Consider the following 23958-nt stretch of genomic DNA (forward strand, 5'->3'; position numbering starts at 1 on the left):
TTTTCAATTGGTTATGTGGTTTTTTGCTGTTGCGTAGTATGACTTGAGATTAGGCCCTTGTCTGTTGCATCATTCGCAAAGATTTTCTCCCATTCTGTGGCTTGTGTTTTCATTTTTTTAATGGCTTCCTCTGCTGTTCAAAAGCTTTTGGGTTTAATTAGGTCTCATTGGTTTATTTTTTGTTTTTATTGACCTTATTCTAGGAGGTGGATCAGTAAGATGTTGCTGTGATTTACGACCAAGAGTGTTCTGCCTAGGTTTTCCTCTAGGAGTTTTATAGTATCCAGCCTTATATTTAGGTCTTTAGTCCATTTTGAGTTTATTTTTATGTATTATGTTGGAGAATGTTCTAATTTCATTCTTTTACATGCAGCTTTCCAGTTTTCCCAGCATCACTAATTGAAGATACTACCTTTCTCCCGCTGTATGTTCTTGCCTCCTTTGTCATAGATTAGTTGACCATAGGTGGTTGGGTTTGTTTCTGGGCTTTCTATCCTGTTCCATTGATCCATATTTCTGTTTTTGTGCCAGTACCATATTGTTTTGATGGCTGTAGCTTTGTGGTATTATCTGAAGTCAGGGAGCCTGAGTCCTCCATTTGGGTTTTTCTTTTTCAATACTGCTTTGGCTATTCATGGTCTTCTGTGTTTCCGTACAAATCTGAAAATGTTTTGTTCTAGTCCTATGAAGAATGTAATTAGCAATTTGATAGGGATTTCACTGAACCTGTAGACTTCCGTGGGTAGTAGAGTCATTTTGACAATGTCATTCTGTCTTTATGACTCTGAAAGCAACTGGAACTTACTACCAAGAGGCAAAGACCAAGTTCTCATCATATTCCTGAGCCAGCACCCCCATGGACAATGCACTATGGTTTTCTTTCTTTGAGAAACAGGACAGAGTGAGGTTTCAGTAATGCAGGAACATATTACACACAGTCCAGTGTATTCTCAATTCATTCAGAAGCTGTTTCTCAAGAAACCCTGCAGAGAAATTCGGTGATATGACGACCTTTTTCCATGAGGATCCTGGATTTCAGAGAGACTGGAGGCCTTGAGACCATACCTGGTTGTCACTCACATGAGATTTGCGAAGCTCCACAACTCCCCCAACACATCCACATCCACTTAGTTCTACATATTATTAGTTGTACAAATAAATAAATTGTAACTCCTTCAAGGGTAGGTATTATGACATTTTCATCTCCTTTGTCACCAAACTAGGCAGATGTTTGACATGGTACATTCTTAAAGAAGACAGAGATTATTCTGCAAGGGCCTTGAGGCAGAAGGTCAAGGCCACTGTGCCATCCCCTGGTCACGATACCCTTTTATTCCTCAAGATTTACTGTCTTGATCTTGATGAGAAATAAGCAATACTCATTCTCTGAAATTCTAGGGTTTTCAGAAATGTAGGGAAAGAATCCTGTTTCATGTTTAGTAACCTAAGTCAGAAATAAGCCTTAAGACAAAATTCTACAGTCGTTACTTATTTTCTTCCTGGTGTGAGCATCAAGGCGGTTTCTGACCTATTCTCATCTCTATGTTTCTCAACTCCTGAATTTATGAAGACAAAAAATATTGTTGATAAAAACTCCAGATGAGAACTATTATTATTTGCTAGGCATATCTACATGTAACAAACTATTACTCAGAAATAAACAGTGGATTCTAGTGTCATTCTCCTAAAATTTCTTCTCACCAGGAGACAGGTTCAGAAATGCAAGTCATAGTAGTTAGGAGAGTGGTTTTGGTCTTGCTTGGATCCCACGTTGCGGGGGTTTTGTTGTGCAGAGTTTGATGTGACATGTTCTCATCCTCATTGGCGAGGGCTCCCTGGTGGCTGCAGATTTCTATGACATGAGCATCTCTGGGGGCGTTCTGATGATAAGAGGGAGAGTGTAAACCCCACTTGACAAGAAGAAACCCTGCTTGGAGTGGAAATGAGAGTGGATCTCTAAGTGTGCGGGAGGCAAAGATGAAATACCTGTGACCACTCCAGCAACAAAATTAGTACGTAGTTACTTTATGACAACTCTTCTTCTTGTTGCACAGAAGGGCTAAAGCCCAGCCCCTTGCCCCTCTCAGTTCTGACTCTAGGATGCATGAGGTTCAATGTGGAACACGTGGATGCTGAAAAGCTCTCCAGGGTCTCTGATTCTGTACTCCTACTTCTTGTCCAGCAAATTAATTAATTAATTAAAGGCTAGAATTACTCGAATAAGAAGAGGCAAGAGACCAAAAAGGGCCAAAAGAAGCAATCAGGGATAGACTGAAGAATCACAATTCTAGGACCAAGGATGACAATGTACCATGTGGTTAAGAAATGAAGAGGAGAACTATAGAGGCCAATGGCAGTGTTAAGAAATGAATGCTAAAGCTGTGTTGTAAAGGGGCAGAAGAACATGGGAGTAATTTCAGGAGGAAACAAAATCATGTTTGTAGGCAATGGAATCCAAAGAGAGTTGTTTGTTTGTTTGCTTTTTAAGATATGTCTTAGTCTATTCCAGATGCTACTACCAGAGTTTCATAGACTGGGTGGCTTAAGCAACGATGTCTTTCTCATAGTTCTGCAGGCTGGGAAGGTTGAGACCAGGGTGCCAGCATCACTAGGGTCTGGTGACAGACCTCTTCCTAGTTTACAGGCAGTCTTTTTACTGGGCCCTCACATGGGAGAGAGAGAGGAAAAAAAAACAAAACAAAACTTCTGCCCAGTTCATCTCCTCACAAGGGCACCAATTCCATCATGAAGAAGCCTCCACCCTCATGAACTCATCCAAACCCAACAACCTCCCCAAACTTCCATCTCCAGATACCATCCCATGAGAAACTAAGGCAGCAAGGGCCTAATCTCCAAAATGTACAAACAATTCATACAACTCAACAGCAAAAAAAAAAAAAAAACCCAACAAATTGAAAAATGGGCATAAGACCTGAATAGACATTTCTCCAAAGACACATAGATGGCCTGCAGGCCCATGAAAAAAATGCTCAACATCACTAATTACTAAAGAAATACAAATCAAAATCACAATGAGGTACCACCTCACACTGGTCAGAATGGCCATCATTAACAGGTCAGCAAATAGCAAAAGCTTGAGGGGGTATGGAGAAAAGGGAACCCTTCTACACTGTTGGTGGGAATGTAAATTAGTACAAACACTATGGAAAACAGTATCCAGTACCTCAGAAAACTAAATACAGAACTACCGTATGATCCAACAATCCCACACCTGGGCATATATCCAGACAAAAATTTCATTGAAAAATATACATGTACCCCTATGTTCACTGCTGCACTATTCGCAATAGCCAAGACATGGAAACAACCTAAATGTTCACTGAAAGATGAATGGATTAAGAAGACATGGTACATATACACAATGGAATACTACTCAGCTATAAAAAGGACAAAATAATGCCATTTGCAGCAACATGGGTGGAACTAGAGATTCTCATACTGAATGAAGTAAGTCAGAAAGAGAAAGACAAATACCATATGGTATCACTTATATGTGGAATCTAAAAGATGGCACAGACAAAATTATCAACAGAACAGAGACTCACAAACATGGACAGCAGACTTGTGGTTGTCAAGGGAGAAGGTGAGGGAGTGGGATGGACTGGGAGTTTGGGGTTAATAGATGCAAATTATTACATTTAGATTGGATAAGCAATGAGGTCCTGCTGTATAGCACAGAGAACTATATCCAATCACTTGTGATAGCACATGATGGAAAATAATATGAGAAAAGAGTGTGTATATATGTATATGTATAACTGTGTTATTTTGCTGTACAGCAGAAATTGACAGAACAATGTAAACTGACTATAATATAATTTTTTTAAAAAAGAAATGAAGGTTTCTACACACAAATCTGGGGAACACAAACATTTAGTCCACAGTATGCTGGGCTCTGAAGCCTTAGTTGTATATTTATTAGCATAATAGTTATGAGATGCTGACTATTCTCAGAACAATATTGACTAATCTCAGAACATATTTAGAAAAATAACTGAATAAATTGCAAACCAATAGTTATATGCTACGAATTATATCATCTGGCATTTTACCACCTGGAAAGTGTTAGAAACCAGCATTTCTGATATTCCCTCCCCCAAAATATTCAATTTATCCCTGAGACTGATCCTAAAACTCATCAACCCCATGGTAAAATACCCACAACATAGCATCAGAGAGTTTCAGAGCTGGTAGATCATCCTGCCCAACTATTCGGTCTTCATTCCTTTTGAAAATGAAGGAATGAGGCCACATGAAGGGCTGACCAAGACTGCTGACATCTTTCCTAACCCTGAAGATATATATGCTTAAGGAATAGTTTGCTGAAGTTCTCACAATTCTTCTAAATAAGTCAACAACACATTCCTCTGATCCTGTTTATATCATTATTAGTCAATAACTATTGATGTTCAGTTTATTTGGATGACAAACATGAAACACAGCAGAGATCACTGGTTCTGAATCAGTTGTGTCCAATTTTATAAGGCACAAGTAAAGGTATCCTAAGCTTCTCCTGGGAATGAGCAATAATTCTATTATTGGACTCCCGAAACCAGGTTTTGGGGAGAGGGAGAGTCTGGCATTAATTCATCACCACATAAAAACCTTCTTCCCATGGGTCACTGACAGGTGCAGTGAGGAACTCAGTGCCATTCAACCTGGATCAAACCATTCTAGGAACCACTGCCTATGACGGCAAACACCCACACAAAGGACACTCCAAGAGCAGACAGAGAAATGAGCAGGCACTAAACTTGAGGGAGCAACAAAAATAATCCCTGTGTTTAAATGGAAGGAGGGAGGTGATGAGTAACTGAAGCATCGTTTTGGGCGCTTAATGTCCAGATGTGCCCAGGCATCTCTGACGTGCTCCTTTCTTCAGACAGAGAGCAGAAAGGGCTCTGGATTTGGGTTTGATTAGAAGGTGTGTACGCCTAGCTTTACGCCCCCCACCACGTGGACATGAACTGCAAAACAGAACGTGGGAAACTCCACACATGGGAGAAACCAGAAATTAAGGCTGGGACTCCAAAATGTTTTCATGAAAATAATCTACTTTATATTTCTTGAAATTTTGAGATACTAGAGAAAGGAGTAGATGGAGAAAAGAGGAGAAGTTGGAAACAATAATACAAGTAAACAACGACACAGTCAGGTAGAGCTGAAAGGGCTCTGGAGATTGTCAGCAGTTGGTGACCCCCATTCTGAAATCCTATAGCCTCCAAAAGATCTCACAAGCATCCATCTCTGGAGTGGCTCTAGGTGTTTGGGAAAATGTGTCTTCATTTTCCAAAGAGATGGAAATTATTAAAAATGATTTTATGCCCTCAACAAAATGTCCAACACTTGACATTATTTCAAAAAGCTTCCTGTGCAGAGAAGTCTCAAACAACCGGCATTTGCTCAAAGACCTAATAGCTGATTGCTGAGGATGAGGAACCCCTGTAACTGAGAGGTATTCCTGCTGTCACTTAGTTACAACCAGCACTATTTCCTCCAAGGGCCATCTGAGTGCAAGCTGTTATAACAAAAATACCACAGACTGGGCAATTTACACAACAGAAATTTCTTTTCCTTTTTTTTTTTTTTTTTCCTCTCTCTTTTTTTTTTTTTTTTTCTTTTCAGGGCCACACCTGCAACACAGGGAAGTTCCCAGGCTAAGTGCTGAATAAGAACCTCAGCTGCTGGCCTACACCACAGCCACAGCCACGCCACATCCGAGCAGTGTCTGTGACCTACACCACAGCTCAAGGCAACTTGCCAGATCCTTAACCCACTGAGCGAGGTCAGGGATCGAACCTACATCCTCATGGATGCTACATGGGTTCATTCCCACTGAGCCCCAGTGGGAACTCCAGGAATGCATTATGGAGGGTGGAGGGAAGTCTAAGATCAAGGTGAGGCCTCCGAGGCATGTGGTGAGAATCTGCTTCTTGGTCGCAGGTGGCATCCTCTGGTATCTTCTGGGGCAGGGAGTAGAGGGGGTGAGAGCAAGCCCTGTGGTCCCCCTTACAGGGCACTGATGTCAATAATGAAGCCTGGACCCTCATGACCAGCGACCTCCCCAAGCCCCATGTCCAAAGACCATCACACTGGCGGCTTAGGTTTCAACGTGGGACTCGGGGACAGAGCAAGCCGTCCACAGCAAGGGCGTTCTCAAACTTCTCCCAGAGGCCAAGATGCCAATTATTGTTAAACTGCTCCGAGAATAATATGTGTACATTACTGTCCTAAGACTATCGAGCACTCCAAACATTTTCCAAAAACAGCTAACACGACCACGACTGTACCTAAAGGCATAACCCCATTCCATAAACATTTGCAATTTTCGAGTCTACCCTTTACAGTCTTAAGTAATACGGAGAAGGTGCAGGTTCCTGTCTTCAGAATGCACACCATCTAATTTAAGAGAAAACTTGTCACTTCCCTCTGGGGAATTCAAACTGTCCAAGTGTGAGGGAAACATCAATTTTTACTTCAGCATCCCAGCAGTAAGGAGACGGCCCACATTCTTCCCACCTCTCATTCATACACAAAGGAAAGAGAAGAAAAATGATGTGCCTTGACTCCCAGACAAGGGACCAGAGACTCAGAGAGTTGAAACGGCTTTGCCAGAGTTCATGCAGAAAGTGTGTGTCAGAATTAGAATTAGCTTTTACTACATCAGATCGATTGTTAAATAAGTAGAGCGAAGCCAGTTCCTTTACATCCTTAAACATTTACCATGTCTAACACCTTGCAGGCAGGAGGACTTAAATAGTACATTAGGACATTACAGGTTTGCAGCCTCCTGGAAACTGAGGTCTCCTTTAAACGCCGAGCACAACTAAAGAACTGTCTAGTGACTAGTAATGAGGTTCTCATTTACTGGGGCTGGCAAGAGGGTGAATCCTTGTTTCATTTCATCCTATTCATTCTGACTCAGGGGAAGCTGGAAAGACTCCTCCTTTCTTACAGAAGTGGAATTAATTGCAGCACTTCAATAGTCTTAGCGAATCCCATTTCCCCTGTGAAAATGAGGGAAAAGCCTGAGACTCAAAGCAGATAAAACAAATTGACAGGGCACGTGGGTGGGAAAGAAATGAGAAAACAGTTCTAGACTAAGTGTTTTACATGTTGCAGACATACGAAGTAATAGAATTTTAGTGGCAGCTTTGTTGAATCACATAATTATAATATTTAAAAGGTTTTTTGCCTTTTTTTTTTTTTTTTAAGGGCCATACCCGAAGCATATGGAAGTTCCCAGGCTAGGGGGTTGAAGTGGACTGACAGCTGTTGGACTACACCACAGCTCACGGCAAAGCCAGGTCCTTAACCCACTGAGCGAGGCCAGGGATCGAACCCGCATCCTCATGGATATTAGTCGGGTTTGTTTCTGCTGTGCCACAGTGGGAACGCCACAACATTTAAAGATCTGATCATCTTTTCCAAGGCAATTAATTTACTTGACTATTTAGCTACAGCAGCCTTTTAGTACTCATGCATGCATGCTGTATCTTTTAAGAAACAGAATTAAGTAGGTAAACGGAGGAAATCACAAATGCAGCGTTTCCCCCAGCAGCCACAGGTTCTTCCCAATCCATGCCTCCATTAGGAAATGCCAAGGTCACTCAAGACACACAACCCACAATCCTAACATGGAAGCGACACCCCTCGGGAGGTTCTAACTGAACTGATTTAGGCTACAAATTCTGTGAACATCACTGAAGTATGAATTTTAACAAGCAAAAATTCAGGGGGAAGGTGGAGGGAGGAGTGCTGAAATGATGGGAGGCAAGATACAAGAAAAATGTTCTACACCAAGGAGCGTTGCCTAGCAACAAGGTAATTCACATTCCCACAGTACCGGACCTCGAGGAAGGCAGGCTACATCTCCACCCTCACTCTTGATTCTCTGCATCTCAATAGAAAGGATGGTTCTCCCAGAGCAGAGGCAGTGTCGACTGTATGGTAGCAGTGACCATGCTACACAGCAGGAAATTACAGACAGAGACAGGAGCCCCAATTCCATTTTTTGGTGTTTTTTGGTCCACAGAACCAAAGCCACTCTTCCCTTCTTTTCTCTCTCTCCCTCCTCTTCTCTCTCTCCCTCCCCTCAGTTTCTAGCGCCAATGCTAAGAACTAGTACAACTTTGCATGTTACAAAAAGTTGAAAAGCACTTTGTATATTCTATTTAATTCTATCTGGAAGATATTTATTTAGCAGCAAATATGTGGCAGACATTGGACAAGGCAAGGGTCCATTAGGTGAGGCCCTGCTTTCAAGACGATCACTTACGGGACTCCCTGGGGAGATGTAAAGGTATGATTAAGTAGAAGGACTAAAAAGAAATTCCAAAGAATAAAGTCTGAATTTTTTTTTTCTTTTTAGGGCCACACCTGAAGTACATGGAAGTTCCCAGGTGGGGTCAAATCCCAGCCGCAGCTGCCAGCCTACACCACAGCCTCAGCAACACTAGATCTGACCCGTTTCTGCAACCTGCACCACAGCTCATGGCAACACTGGATCCTTAACCCACTGAGCAAGGCCAGGTATCAAACCCGCATCCTCATGGATACTAGTCAGGTTCTTTTCTGCGGTGCCACGATGGGGACTCCGCAGAACAAATCTGATACCACTAAAGCACTAATCTAAGAGCAACAATAATGGTTTCTGAGGCCCAAGAGTGCAAGCGTCTAGGATAAAGCAGGCAGGACACTGGGTGCCTGTGCGTCCCCACTGTCTCCATCACTGGGCCTCGGCTGACGTCACCCTGCTTAACTGGCATAGTTTAAAACTATAAGTGATTAGCACTAGGACTGATGCGTTAGCACTGCTCTTCTGGCTTCTACTGGGCACAGACAAGGTGGCTCTAATACTCCTTCGGTGGTTGAATCATCATTAAATGTAGCCTGTTTCTGTCTACCTATGTTGGGTTTCACTGCCTGAAAAAAGCCTGACCTCTCTTCACAGAGACACCTGTTTTATTACAGGGTAGCCAGGGCTTCAGAAGCTAAGATATTCAACGTGGGTTTAGATAAGGCCTAAGTATAACTATCAAATAGTTTAGGATGCCTTTTCTTTCTTTTGTTTGTCTGATTGCTGTGGCTAGGACTTCCAATACTATGTTGAATAACAATGGTGAGAGTGGGCATCGTTAAAAGATAGGGGGTTGGAAAAATTAATACTGTAAAATATTTTCTTTTTGGTTTCCTTTGCTGTGCAAAAGTTTGTCAGTTTGATTAGATCCCATTGGTTTATTTTTGCTTTTATTTCTGTTGCTATGGGAGACTGATCTGAGAAAACCTTTGTAAGGTTGATGTCAGAGAATGTTTTGCATATGTTCTTTTCCAGGAGTTTGTTGGTGTCTTGTCTTATATTTAAGTCTTTCAGCCATTTTGAGTTTATTTTTGTGTATGGTGTGAGGGTGTGTTCTAGTTTCACTGATTTACATGCAGCTGTCCAGGTTTCCCAGCAATACTTGCTGAAAAGACTGTCTTTTTCCCATTTTATATTCTTGCCTCCCTTGTCAAAGATTAGGTAACCAAAAGTGTCTGGGTTTATTTCCGGGTTCTCTATTCTGTTCCGTTGGTCTATACGTCTGTTTTGAAACAATGCTCAACATCCCTGATTATTAGAGAAATGCAAATCAAAACTACCATACCAAAAGAGAAAGGCAAATACCATAGGATATTACTTATATCTGGAATCTAATATATGGCACAAAGGAACCTTTCCACAGAAAAGAAAATCCTGGCCTTGGAGAATAGACTTGTGGTTGCCAAGGGGGAAGGGAAGGTAATGGGAGGGGCTGGGAACTTGGGGTAAATAGATGCAGAATGTTGCCTTTGGGATGGATTAGCAATGGGATCCTGCTGTGTAGCACTGGGAACTCTGTCTAGTCACTTATGATAGAACATACAATGTGAGAAAAAAGAATGTATACATGTATGTGTAACTGGGTCACCATGCTGTACAGCAGAAAAAAAATATATATATAAATAAATGAAAAAAATGAGGGTAATTTTTGGATTGAAATGAAAATATGTGCTCCATATATACTCCATGGATGAGCCAGGGAAAATAACAGTAATTTTCAAAGGACAGGGAGGAAAAATGACTTTCCAAGGGAAATAAAATTATTCAGCAACATTAGGGCATATGTATTTTATCCACCCTCGAAGCTGAGTTTCAGTCCTGTATGTGTAGGGTTGGAGCCCTCTGTCCCGCTCCATTCTCATTTCCCCTGCAAAGCCTGGGTGACGCGCAGGGTTCTACAGGGGAGATGGGACGACGGCCTCTCTGGATGGAGCCCAAGTACTGCACAGGCCACAGGACAGATGCGTGTCTAATGGCTAATGACCCATTGCTATGAAGCATCCGTAACGTAGTTAAGGTCCCTTTTCAGCTGCGGGGGACCCAGGCAGTTTACGACTCCTAGATGGAAACTACAAAGTATTTCCCTGGCACGCAAAAAAAAAAAATGAGTATTTTATCTTAAAAATATCATGTCCCTGGCAGCAATACCTTTCAACAAAAGGCTGCCAGAAGTTCACAGGCACTATCAATAATTACAATAAGAAAAATTATTATTGGGAGAGGTTGATTTACCCATCCTTAAGACACAGCCCTGAGGAAGAGAGTCTTTTAGGAGCTTTGAAACAAAAGAGTACTAAGCGAAACAGAAAATGAGTTTAACCTCCTCATCAAAAGTTCATAATCATAGCCATAGCTTTTACACGGCTACTATTATTGGTAACAACATAATTATAAAGTCATAGGGTTTTTAATGTATGGGTCAGTTATTCCCAAATGACAGTTCCCTGAGTCTTTATTTTTCAGTTTCTCAACTAAATTTCTACTACTGAATTTCCTCAATGTAGTCATGACTACAGGACGCTCTGTCTTCACATCTCATGAAGAAGGCAACAGATCACAATATTTATCTTATTTATTTAAAATTTTAATATTTTAAAATTGTGGCTCAGCGGGTTAAGCACCCGACACAATGTCCATGAGGAGGCAGGTTCGCTCCCTGGCCTCGCTCAGTGGGTTAAGGATCCGGCGTCACTGTGGCTGTGGTGTAGGTCACAGACTTGGCTCAGATCTGGTGTTGCTGTGGCTGTGGTGAAGGCCGGCAGCTATAGCTCTGATCTGACCCTTGTATGGGGAACTGCCATATGCCGCAGGCGCAGCCCTAAAAAGTAAAAAGAAAAAACTAAAAAAAAAAAAAGTTAATATTTTTAATGAGCACACTCCCTGCAATTCCTCCAACCTGCTTCTAGTCAACAGCCCTGGGTCTGGGGACATGTAGGGACCCTAACTGCCACTGAGCAACTGCAGAGGATCTGGGGACAGCACAGCAGGTAACACCCTAACAAGAGGGCCCCTGGCACTTCTCTGATGTACAAAGGAGAGCATCGTGTCCGTCCATCAATGTCTTTCAGGTACAGGATGGACAGACAAGCCCGCACTGCTCTGAACCAGGTGAGCTCCACATTCCTTAGTCCAGGTGTAGTTTCTGGAAGCAGGCAGACCGTGGTGGAAACCATTCATCTGCTCATTACTGAGTAGGAGTTCAGAGGCTTCCTGGCATTGCCAAGGCAGTAAGCATGCAGCAGAGAATAAAAATTCAAAGTGCCAGCCGCACGGAGCTGACATTTCTCAGATCGTTGCAGATACTGGCACTGGGGCCACGAACAGAGTAACATCCATGGAAGATGTTTCAGGAACAAGTCAGAAGCCACAGGACCTTATGTCAGGGATTCAGACAAATGCTGCATCTGTGGTTGTAAACAGGGAAATGACTGTCCCTTCCAAATTATAATAACAGATAATCCTAAAGTTTTCTGTGTTGCTGGTTAGTGGCCACTATGCACCGCCATGAATTTGCAGAGCTATTTACAGTGTATTCAATATACAGCATTATTTATTTAGCTAATAATATATTTTTTTCTTTTTTGGCTGCCCTGTGGTATATGGAGGTCCCGGGCCAGGAATCAGATCCCAGATGCAGCTGTGGCAGTGCCCGATCCTTAACCCCTGGTGCCGGGCAGGGGATCGAACCTGTGTCCTAGTGCTCCCAAGACACTGCCAAGCCTGTTACACCACTAGCTAATAATATTTTAATTTGTGTTTATCTTTCAATTTCCACAGGCCATAGGCAAATAATTTCTTATAGGAATATAGTTTTTTAAATAGGATATTAATTCCCTTTATTAATGGGAAACCTTTACAACTTTGCCAGTCGGTCTTTCAAGACGCTTTCTGGCCATAACTGTGTGGTTGCCATAGCCTTGGTTCCTCCAGCTATGAAATGACATTATCCAGGCATACAATCTCGAGGTTTCTTTCAACTCAAGCTTTTTTCTTTTTCTTTTTGGCTGCCGCATGGCATATGGTGCTCCCAGGCCAGGGATCAGATCCAAGCCACAGGCTCGAACTAAGCCGCAGCTGTGGCAACGCCGGATCCTTAACCCACTGCGCTGGGTCAGGGGACTGAACCTGTGTCCGAAAAGGCTGCCCATCCCGTTGCGCCCCAGTGGGAGCTCCCATCAAGCTATTTTATCTTATAACACTAAGTAGGTCAAGGTAGTGAAGGCAGACTGACTTCCGTCTGTGATGCCCCAAAAGATGGAAAAGTAAATGCGGTGTTGGGGGCAGGACAGAACTAAGCAGAAAGGCGCTAAAGACCCCGAGGTATCCAGGCCTAATATTAAGGTCCAATATTATATGTCTTGACAAGCTGGGGACAACCAGGAGGGACCTGGAATGGCCCAATGGCAAGTCCCCCGCGACACTGTGCTTCCGTAGGTAAAGTCCTGTAGCTAAACAAAGAGACCTCCTCAAGGGGAGCAGACACGACACCTGCTAATCCTGAACAGTGGGCTTCCGTTCCCTGCCCGGCCATGGACTGATTCCAACGAGCCAATCGCATACTCCCCTGGGAAGCCGGGGTCACCCCAACCTCTTGTTCCCATCAAGGCTGCCTGCTTGATCACTCCGTTCCAAAAGGCAGCCTTCCAAAGGCAGCTCTGGTCCCCTCCACCAGGCTGTAAGTCAATCAGCTGCTTTGGATCTCACCTGCCCTGCGTCAGGTGTCACGTGATCGGCCATCCCATCATCTAGGATGGGAATCCCTCCCTCAGCAGCAAGGTAAAGAGAAGGCAGTCAAAGGAGACTCTTTCACAGACAAAATTAAAGCAGACAGCTGGCTCTGAATCTGCAGGAGGCAGTTTGGCACAGGGCGTCCAGAAAGGCAGCAGAGGCCAAGAAGATGCAGAGAATTCTCCATAGGCAGGTGGAGAACAGCTATGGCAGCTGTTTGCAGAGTTGGTTCTACCAGATCGACATCTATCCTCCGGGTGAGAGTCAAGGTGGGCCGATGGGCTTGGGGACGGGGCTGGACAAGCAAAAGAAAGGACTTGGACAGTTACAAGGACTGAAGCATTTGGGAAGAAATAAAAATGCGTTGAAGGAGCACAGAGGATGGGCGTTTGGTCTCGGGGAAAAAAAGAGAAGGTAGATTACTCAGAAATGGAATCGTGAGGTAAAATTAGCATCCAGGTCACACCGATCCTGAGTCACCTGAGTACCAGACAGAAGCAATTCAGATTCACCTCCTTCTTTCTCGTTCCCCCTTTCACAGTCTGACGTCATCCATCGTGCCCACGGCCTCCACCCACACCTGCCTTTCGATGTTCAAGACAGACCGGTTTCCGGGGCTGGAACAGAGATGATGTGCAGAGGGTGTCTGTGGAGAGCTCAAAGTTTCATGACCCACAGCAAGATTCAGAGTCTCTACCTGCGATTTGAGCCTCAGAGCCATTTCCCATTCTTTCACCTTTATCTCATTTAAGTCATTATTGTTCTACAGATTAAAACCAAATTTTCAAGACTTGTTGAGTCACCTAGTACTTAAAACTATTTCGAGGATTCTACGCAAAGCTCTGGTTTCATGCCAGGTCTCCATGATTTCAGAATGACTCAAAGGGCCCCATCAAATCTGTCAGCTAAACACCAAACACAAGGGAATTGGATGTTGTCAAGATCACACACTGACTCCAGTGTCCGGTTTCAAAAGGGGTTTTTAATCAGGACTATCTTGGCTCATAATTGGCTAAATGTCTTCATTCCTTTTCCTCATTTAAAAGCCCTTCTCCTGGAATTCCTGTTGTGGCACAACAGAAATGAACCTGAATAGGAACCATGAGGTCGTGGGTTCAATCCCTGGCCTTTCTCAGTGGGTTAAGGATCCAGAATTGCTGTGAGCTGTGGTGTAGGTTGCAGACATGGCTCGGATTTTGTGTCACTGTGGCTGTGGTGTAGGCTGGCAGCTGTAGCTCCAATTAGATCCCCTAGCCTGGGAACCTCCATATGCTGCAGGTGCAGCCCTAAAAAGCAAAAACAAACAAACAAACAAACAAAAAAAACTAACCAATCTTCCTCCAATTTTTATCACAGACACACATGCCACTCCTTGACCCTTCCCATTTGACCTATTTGACCTTCATGTTATCTTCCCCGAATACAGAATAGAGAACTTGTGTGTAGTCTATTATATTCTTCCACATTTTGTGGACCCAAGGTCCATATCCGAAACATTCATTCATTCAACCAATATATTTTTATTAAAGTTTATTAAGTTGTTTCTTCAATTTCTGTTGTACCGCAAAGTCACCCAATCACACACAGTTCCCTGCAAGGCCACTGCCCATCCATTCCAGTTGTTACAGTTTGCATCCATCAACCCCAAACTCCCAGCCCATCCCACTCTCTCCCCATCGCCCTCACAACCACAAGTCTGCTCTCCATAGTGATGATCTGTTTCTGTTCTAGAGATAGGACCATCTGTGCCATATTTTAGTTTCCACATATAAGTGATATCATAGGGTATTTGTCTTTCTCTTTCGGACTTAGTATGAGAATCTCTAGTTCCATCCATGTTGCCACAAATGGCATTATTTTGTTCTTTTTTATGGCTGAGTAGTATTCCATTGTGTGTGTGTGTGTGTGTGTGTGTGTGTGTCTCACAACTTCATACACTCATCTGTCGATGGACATTTAGGTGGTTTCCATGTCCTGGCTATTATGAATAGTGCTGCAAAGAACATAGGGGGTGCATGGATCTTTCTGAATGAAGGATATATGCCCAGGAGTGGGATTGCTGGAGCAACAAATAACATACAAGGGAACCCCCAGAAGGATAACATCTGAACTTTCAGCAGAAACTCTGCAAGCTGCAAGGGACTAGCAAGATATAGTTAAGGTGATGAAGGGGAGGAATCTAGAACCATGAATACTATACCCAGCAAGGCTCTCACTCAGATTGGATGGAGAGATCAAAAGCTTTTCAGACAAGAAATGTTAAAAGAATTCGGCACCTCCAAACCAGCTCTACAACAACTACTAAAGGAACTTCTCTAGGCAGAAAAAAAAAAAAAAGCCACAATTAGAAATAAGAAAATTTCAAACCAGAAAGCTCACTGGTAAAAGAAAGACAAAGATAATATAAAGGTAGAAAATCACACACTGACAAACATGATATCAAAAATAGCAAACATGAAGAGAGAAGACAAATGCAAAACACTGGGGAGTTCCCTCGTGGTTCAGCAGTAATGAACCCAACTAGTATGCATGAGGATGCAGTTTCAATCCCTCACCTCCCTCAGTAGGTAAAGGATTTGGCGTTGCTGTGAGTTGTAGTTGTAGTTTGGTCATAGAAGTGGCTCAGATCCTATATTGCTGTGGCTATGGTATAGGCCGGCAGCTATAGCTCTAATTCGACCCCCAGCCTGGGAACTTCCATATGCTATAGTTGTGGCCCTAAAAAGAAAAACTAAAACTAAAATTAAAAAATAAATTTTGAATAAATAAATAAATAAAATTCACAATGACTTGCCTTGATTTTTCTCCTTTAATTTTTGGTGCTGGCTGCTGGTCACTTCTTCCCCTCTAGAGATTCCTTGGTTTGGGGAATAATTCTCACATTACTGTTTTCATTCATTTTTTTAATTCTCTCTTATAGAACTTCTGGTAGACACATGTCAGAATCCCCAGTTTTTATATCTTTTCTCTCCAACTGGTAATTTCTTTGCCTCTTATTTTACTTCCTATAAAAGTTCAACTTTCATTTAACTCTTCTAATTTTTTTTCTCTTTTTGGTCTTTTTAGGGCCACACCTGTGGCATATGTAGGTTCCTAGGCCAGGGGCCAAATCAGAGCTACAGCTGCTTACCAACACCACAGCCAGAGCCATGTGGGATCCGAGCTGCGTCTGTGACTTACATCACAGCTCACGGCAACACTGGATCCTTAACCCACTGAGTGAGGCCAGGGATCAAACCTGCAACCTCATGGACACTAGTCGGTTCCTTAACCACTGAGCCACGCCGGAACTCCTAACTCTTCTAATTTTTTTAGCACCACATATTTCTGATTTCAAAAAAGCTCGTTCCTGATGTCTGATTCATCTTTTTAGTGTATGATACATTGACTCTTCTATTACCTTTCTGAGACTATTATGAGGTTTTTTGAAGTATTCTTTTTTCTACACTTTTTTAGGTTCCTGTTTACACCTTTTACAACGTTAAGGACATGCTTTTTTTCCCTCAGAGATTACTCTAAAATGTCTTAGTCTGGGAAGTATAAATTAGGAGTTTGGAATTAACATACACACACTACTATATACAAAACAAATAACCAACAAGGACCTGCTGTACAGCACAGGGAACTCTACTCAATATTCTGTAATAACCTTTATGGGAAAAGAACCTCAAAAAGAATGAATATATGCATAAGTATAACTGAATCACTTGCTGTACACCTGACAGTAACACAACATTGTAAAGCACCTAGACAGATTTAAAAATGTTTTAAAGTCTGAGTCTGAAATAGTTCTAAACTTTTTCCCTGTCATTCGTATTTAAACCTAAGACGTTAACAAGACTTTTAAAAGCTTGTGACACAGGAGTTCCCGTCGTGGCACAGTGGAAATGAATCTGACTAGTATCCATGAGGATGTGGGTTCGATCCCTAGCCTTGCTCAGTAGGTTAGGGCTCTGGCGTTGCTGTGAACTGTGGTATGGACTGCAGACTTACGTATTGGTGGTCTAGCTGGACAGTCTGTCAGTGAGAAGCAATTTTATTGGCACCCCCCCAAAAGTCACTGCCCAGTGGCCTTGTCTTGTCTCATCAGCACTCCTGCCTGCCACCTGGCGTCGCAAGAGCAGAGCAGACAAGGGAGCCGAAATATTCATCATCTCACCTCTGACCTATGTGGAAAATGAACCTATGTATTTTCTGCTGGCAGACACCAACCCGGCTAGCATGTTTCTTTTAAAGTATGAGTTTAAAAGTCCAAAAATGTAGGTAGATTTTATAACCTCTACAGTTATTATGACCCTCCTCTGAGAATGACCTCAGAGCTTCCTGATGCACTTGACTAGAGATGCCAATAAAGACTCTTTCCTGAATTAACAATTGGATATCTCGAAAGGGTAAAAAAAGGGAATCAGATGTGAAAATCTGTCCAGGTTGCTCCCATAATCCAAACTATTCCCATTAAATGCATGAAGACTTGCACAGCAGTATCTTCCCCGCAGGGTCTGCCCATCACCTCCTGCAATGGCCTCGCTCAAGGTCAGGTGCTCTCACTCTGGCTGACCTCCACACACTAGTTCCCACAGCTTCCCCTCAGTGGCCTCCTGCCATCCTCACACTCACCGGGACTGCTACCAATTTAGGGCTTTTGTTTTTTCACCCTAGAACGCTCTAAGCTATATTTTACCAGAGCTTTCAATTTCTGCTCAAATTATGTTAATCTCACATAGGCAGTTCTCAAATACCCAACCTAAAAACAAGTGCTTAGTTCCATCCACATCCAATTTTTCTCTAGGTCTTTTATCAAGGCTGAGGTCTTTAATCAATTTTGAAAAATTCTCAGCTCTCTCTTCAACGATTTCTCTTTCTCTCTCCTCTTGTCCTCTTTTTCCATGGGTTACAATTAGCCATGATCAGACCATTTTAAGTTTTCCCCAGATTTCAAGTAGCTGGTTTCATTTTTCTTCCCTTTTTTTCTCTTTATTTTGCAGTTCAGATCATTTGTTCATGTTTTGCTTTCTCAGGTTGATCCTTTCCTCTATTTGCTATTAAGTTTATCAAATAATTTTATTTTTATTTTGTACTTTTTATTTCTAGCACAATCATTTAGCTCTTTTTTTTAATAGTTTCTGTTTGCTGAAATTTCCCATATGTTTGTATATTTTGTCTGCTTTTTCATCAATCCTTTAACATGTACATCATAAGCTTTTTTTTTTTTCTCTCTCTCTTTTTTAGGGCTGCACCCGTGGCATATGGTGGTTCCCAGGCCAGGGGTCAAATCAGAGCTACAGCTAGGGGTCGAATCAGAGCTACCCTAACCCTAACCCTAGCCACAGCCATAGCAACACCAGATCTGAGCCAAGTCTGCAATCTACACCATAGCTCACAGCAATGCCGGATCCCCAACCCACTGAGGAAGGCTAGGGATCGAACCCACATCCTCATGGATACTAGTCAGATTCATTTCCACTGTACCACGACAGGAACTCCTGTGTCACAAGCTTTTAAAAGTCTGTTGATAACTCCATGATCTAGTGTAGGCCTTGGCCTACTTTTATTGACTATTTCCTCTCTTGACTTTGACACATAATCTTTACATCTCTGCACACTTCATAAACTTTTAGTGTTGTTCAAGCATTGTTGGTAAAATAATATAAGAGACGAAAATAAATAATAGTAATTCCCAAGAAAATATACACTACTTCTGTGAGAGCATTGGCCTAATCTGCAGTTGAGAGATGCTTGAGCTTAGCTTTGCTCTAGTCAGATTTAATTACACACTGATTTCAAAAGTTTAAAGACATGACTAGGACCTTCCCTTCAGCAAGACTGGGCCATTGCAAGTCTCTATAAATACTGCCCTGCTTTAGCACCCAGCCATCAAATTTGCAAGCTCTGAGAAGTCTCTACCTACTTTTTGGCCCATTTGCCAGCTTTCTCTCTCTGTCTTTTTTTTTTTTTTTTTTTCTTGGTCTCTAGGAAGTTCTCATTTTTCTCCAGGCCCACTCATGGCTTTGTGCAGTTCGAGACATCTCTCCTAGCACTACTACCTGAGGAAAGATGAGATTTAGCAGAAAGAGCCTGTGTAATCAGTTACTTGCTTCCTTAAGAATTCATGTTATAACACACCTCTAACAGGACACTTGTTTACATGTTCTTGGACTCGGTCACCTTGGGAGTATGCCAGCTTCCTGTCTGCATCTTACAGTGGCTGAAGATGTTGACTTGACTCTTTAAAAACCACTGTGGTAGGAAATGTTGGTCACCCTGGGAGCATCCTCCTCTCCCTTGTGCAGCAATTAAGATCAGCTGATGGTGCTTCACTAATGGCCCGGATGGAAAAACAAGAGTTAGGAGCAGGCTGAGTATTCATCCCTAAAAGCTTTCCAGCGATCTCATGGAGCCCTACTTGACAACAGCAGGGAAAGAATCAAGCATCCATGCTTTTAACCAGCCAGGGACCAAGTGCTACTATTGCAGACAGCATTTTAGCTCCTTTGCACTCAGTTCTGAGTTGCAGTAGGACATGAAATTAAATCCATAAAAGAAAGACCTATTCGTTTAGTAGGGGGAATGACAGTTCAAATGGAGGCTTGGTCACCTGAAGCTTTTAACGACCCTAAAGAAGTGCATTAGGCAGGCTTGTTGGGTTAAATCTTGACCAAAATGTGCCATGCTGACAGCTGAAAAATTCTGGTGAGAAACTAGGCTAATAGTTGTACGTGAGATGCTGAGAGAACCCCATTATTCTATCCCCTCTCCCCACTTAGAGCCTTTTCTCTGTCACAGCTCTTACGTTGGTAGTGGCAGCCACAGGGCTAATAGTGAGATCTGCCTTTTCTCTGTCACAGCTCTTATGTTGGTAGTGGCAGCCACAGGGCTGTGAGATCTGCCCTACAATTTAGAAATGACTGGAGTAAGTGGCATTAAGATCAGCTCAAAATGGATCAGAGCACAGAATACTCTAGGGACCTCAAAAATATTCCATAAACAGTTTAGACCAAACACAATTAACTTGGGGTAGCTTTTGCCATTGAGTACATTTAGTTCTTGATAAAACCTGAAAGGTGAACAGCATTCCACTGTCAGGCAAAGATATGTCTTTTTCATCACACACACAAAAATACAGTTCTTAAAGTGGAGGAAGAAATTGCTTGGAAGTGCCAATTTTATTTCCAATTCTCAATTCCGTTTCATTTCGCTAAGTGGGTTTAAGGAGCCATGCCGACAGTCTAGTAGGATTTGCATAGTCAAGCAACAATATGCATCATCTTAAAGATCCTCTTTTGTTGCTTCATTTTAGCCTGGGGAATGTCCAGACAATTGGGGTGTGTCGAGCATCTTCTCAGATAAAATTGTTTGGAAGAAAAACAAAAGAAATGCAAAGATCTATTTCTCCCAAAGGACTCACCACGTACTACTGAGCCTATGAACAGCTGTATCTTAAAATGGGAGGCAAGTGAATAAAACTGAAGGGTAACTCAAATGGTGAATTTTTATACTCTAATAGAGAAGATATTTTGAATAAACAAATCTATTTCTTTTTGTTTCAGCCCTTTATCTTAATAGTATATGCAAAGAGAAAAAAAAGAGTAAAAGAGACAGAATGGTAATAACCCTCTTACTTCTGCTTAATAACAATCCATTGTCAGTTTTTAAAAATATGTCTTAAAAACACAACGTAGCATGTCCCTTGTTTACCTGCTTAAGATATACTTTGGAAATCATTCCAAATATTGCTATTAGCAATGCTATATTCTTTAAATAGCCATATAATCTCTCATTGCATTCATATACTATAATTTAACATTTTAACTCATTTAAATAGTTACCTATTGCTAGACATTTATAGGTTGTTTTAATTATTTTTCTGTTAAAAACACTGCTAAAATTTGTGGAGGGTATAGAGAACAGTGGAGGGCACTACTTTGACTTCTTCTATTTCTGCTCTAGATAATTTTTTGTGGAATGGTCTAAGTTTTTTCATCTTATTATACCCAAAGTATTTCTCCAATTAGGGTCTAGTAAAGTTCTGACTGAGGTCTAGTAAATGATTTTTTGATTATTTTTTTATTATTATGTGTCAAAATTTTTTGGCACTTGAATCCTGGGTTCAAGGCTTCTCTTGGTTAGGAAAGTTTTCTTAAATTGCATCTTTAGTTGTTTTATTTTTTTCCCATGTCATTACTTGATTTTCTTTCTGAATAGTAAATACAAGTATGTTGATTCACTTTCTCTCCATATTTATCATTTTTTAAAATCATTGTACCCTTTGTTTATGTGTCTTCATTTTGCTTACTTTTCTCAATGCTGTCACACTCATATTTCTAACTATATTTTTAAAATGACATTATTGAGGTATGATTGCCATGCAAAAGTTGCACACATGTAATGTATACAACTGTGAGTTTGGAGAAAAGTACGCATTCATGAAATCATCACAATCCATGCCATGAACATGTTCATCACCTCCAAAAGTTTCTACTGCCCAATTTATTATCACTTTTATGATAAAAAAAATTAAGATCTACCCTCTTAATAAAATTTAAAGTATATGATACAGTATTGCCAACTATAGACCCAATGCTATACAATGAATCTCTGGGACTTGTTCATCTTGCATAATAAAACTTCCATTCTTTGATTAATACCTGTCTCTCCTGCAATATTTTCAACAGTCTAATTTTTTGTGTTGCTTCCAAGCAGGATTTCCTATTTGATGGTTTTATTTTTTTGCTTTCCCTTACTTCCTGAGTTTGACCAGCTCATGTTCCACATTCTTCTACAGCCTCGCCACATCTTCCACGACCTCATATGCATGGTTTTAAATGTTCATTTTATGGAAGTTTCTGCTTTCTTTCTATTAAAAAAAAATTCTGTTCAGAGAACATTTTTTAGGTGCACATTCTCTATCTGCCATTTGTATTTTTTTTTAATCTTTTCTACATTACTTTTGTAACAGTCTTGTTCTTGGCTCTTTTCCTTGCCTCTCCCCCTTAGAACTGTTTTTGAACAATGGGAGTTCTTCCCAGAGCCCCGGTATTTACAGGTTGTGGGAGAGGTTTTCTATGACACAGGCTGGGGGAGGGGTCTTCCAGGAGCTGTTGGCTTCCCAGGGCAGATCCTCCCTCCCTCCTCTGGCTCACAACAACAGCATGTCTCATTCACCCACACCCACTACTCACCGTTCCCCCAGAAACCCTGTCACCCCACTTCCCAACAATGGGGTGTTCTGCCCCCTCAGCCTGCTCCACCCACTGTGAAGGTCTGGCTCTGTTGGCTCTATCTGTAAGCTGACGTCCTGAGCATCCTGACCACCTGCACACTTCTCCTTGACCTTTGGGTACCTGTCCACGCTTCCTCAGATGTTGTGGTCTGGGGTGGCAGACGCCTCCTCCAACCACTAAGAATGGATCGGATATTTCCTGATCCCATTCCCATTCTCCTTGGGTTCTGACAAAGCGGTAACAGCAGGCTTCACTCCACTGTAAAAGGGACACATACCCACAGCTCTTCACCTGGGGGCCTCCATCAACACACGTCTCCTCCCTCTAATGGGACATAATTAATGCCCTCTAGCTGGTTCCTTCCCTAATTGAGACAATGAGAAATAATGAGCAAAATGGAGGGCTACGAGGTCTCAGAACTTCGCTATAATGTAGCTGAGCAAAGAAATACACTGGAACACGTGAAAGAGAATTAAGACATGTGTTCCTGTGGTATCTCAGCAGTAACGAACCCAACTAGTATCCATAAGGATGTGGTTTCGAGCCCTGGCCTCCCTCAGTGGGTTAAGGATCCGGCATTGCCATGAGCTGTGGTGGAGATCACAGACGTGGCTCAGACCCCATGTTGCTGTGGCTGCAGTGTAGGCTGGCAGCTGTAGCTCCATTCAACCCCTAGCCTGGGAACTTCCATATGCCCTGGATGTGGCCTTAAAAAAAAAAACGAGAGAGAATTAAGACAAAGATGTTACTTCCTTCAGTATGCAAGAAAGCTCAGAGAGCCCCATCTAGGACTCAAGAGGAAGGGCACAATCCAGTTACCATGAAGAACAGACAATTCGTTCCTACTGATTTTCTTACTATATTTGTTCTTTGAGGGAAAATAAAAGTCAAATGTATTATGTGTAGATGCACTCAGTGCTGAAGTTACATGAAAAGAAACTGTCTTTTATCAAAGACAATCATAACTAACCTAGCATTTAGTGCCAATTTATTCATTTACCGAGTCAATACCAATTTAGTGACCACTTAGCTATGTACCATGTACTTAGGTACTTTCAGTATTACAGTTTTATTTTGAGATAACTGTAAGGTGACATGCAGTTGCAGGAAATAATACAGAGAGACAGCTTGTCAAGAGAATCCTTTAGACAATCTCTACCAAAGACAATACCTTGCAAAAATAGAGTCCAACATCATGACCAAGACCCTGATGTCAGCACAAAGCACAGAACCTGCCCATCTCTACAATGATCTCTCATGTTTCCCAAATGTCTACAGACACTAGCCCATCCACCTCCTCCACTAATCCTGGCAACCATGAACCAGTTACGCATTTCTACACTCTGTCATTTCCACAATATTACATAAATAGAATTATGCCATATGTAAATTTTGGGGATTGGCTTTGTTCACTCAGCATAATTTCCTACAGATTCATCTAGGTTTTTGCTTGTATCAATAGTTTGTCCCTCTTTTATTGCTGAGTAGTATTTTACAGAATATGTCACAGTTGAACCATCTACCTGTTAGACTTTTAGGTTGTTTCCAGTTTGGGGCTTGCTGATTTTTATAAATCTTAGAGTATTCTTGCCTTATTTACAAAAAAAAATCTTGCTGGGATTTTGTTAG

The 23958-nt window shown here is 41.9% G+C and overlaps 1 protein-coding gene and 1 long non-coding RNA gene across 16 annotated transcripts in view; both read right to left on the bottom strand.

Annotated features, from left to right (window-relative positions):
- RGS7 (regulator of G protein signaling 7) overlaps positions 1–23958 on the bottom strand; it is a 373292-nt gene that overhangs the window by 270335 nt on the left and 78999 nt on the right. The gene's annotated exons all lie outside the window — the stretch shown is intronic.
- Positions 12125–16569, bottom strand: LOC146398808 (uncharacterized). Its single transcript, XR_014817469.1, has 3 exons — positions 14801–16569; positions 14426–14652; positions 12125–14330 (listed from the first exon to the last, which is right to left on the bottom strand). It is a non-coding gene; the product is annotated as an uncharacterized LOC146398808 (long non-coding RNA).

The sequence above is a fragment of the Sus scrofa genome, chromosome 10 (assembly GCF_054392235.1).
Source record: "Sus scrofa isolate SSC_HxYL_T2T_F1_AM1 chromosome 10, Sscrofa_HxYL_maternal_Yorkshire_Landrace_v2.0, whole genome shotgun sequence".
Lineage (NCBI taxonomy): Eukaryota > Metazoa > Chordata > Mammalia > Artiodactyla > Suidae > Sus > Sus scrofa.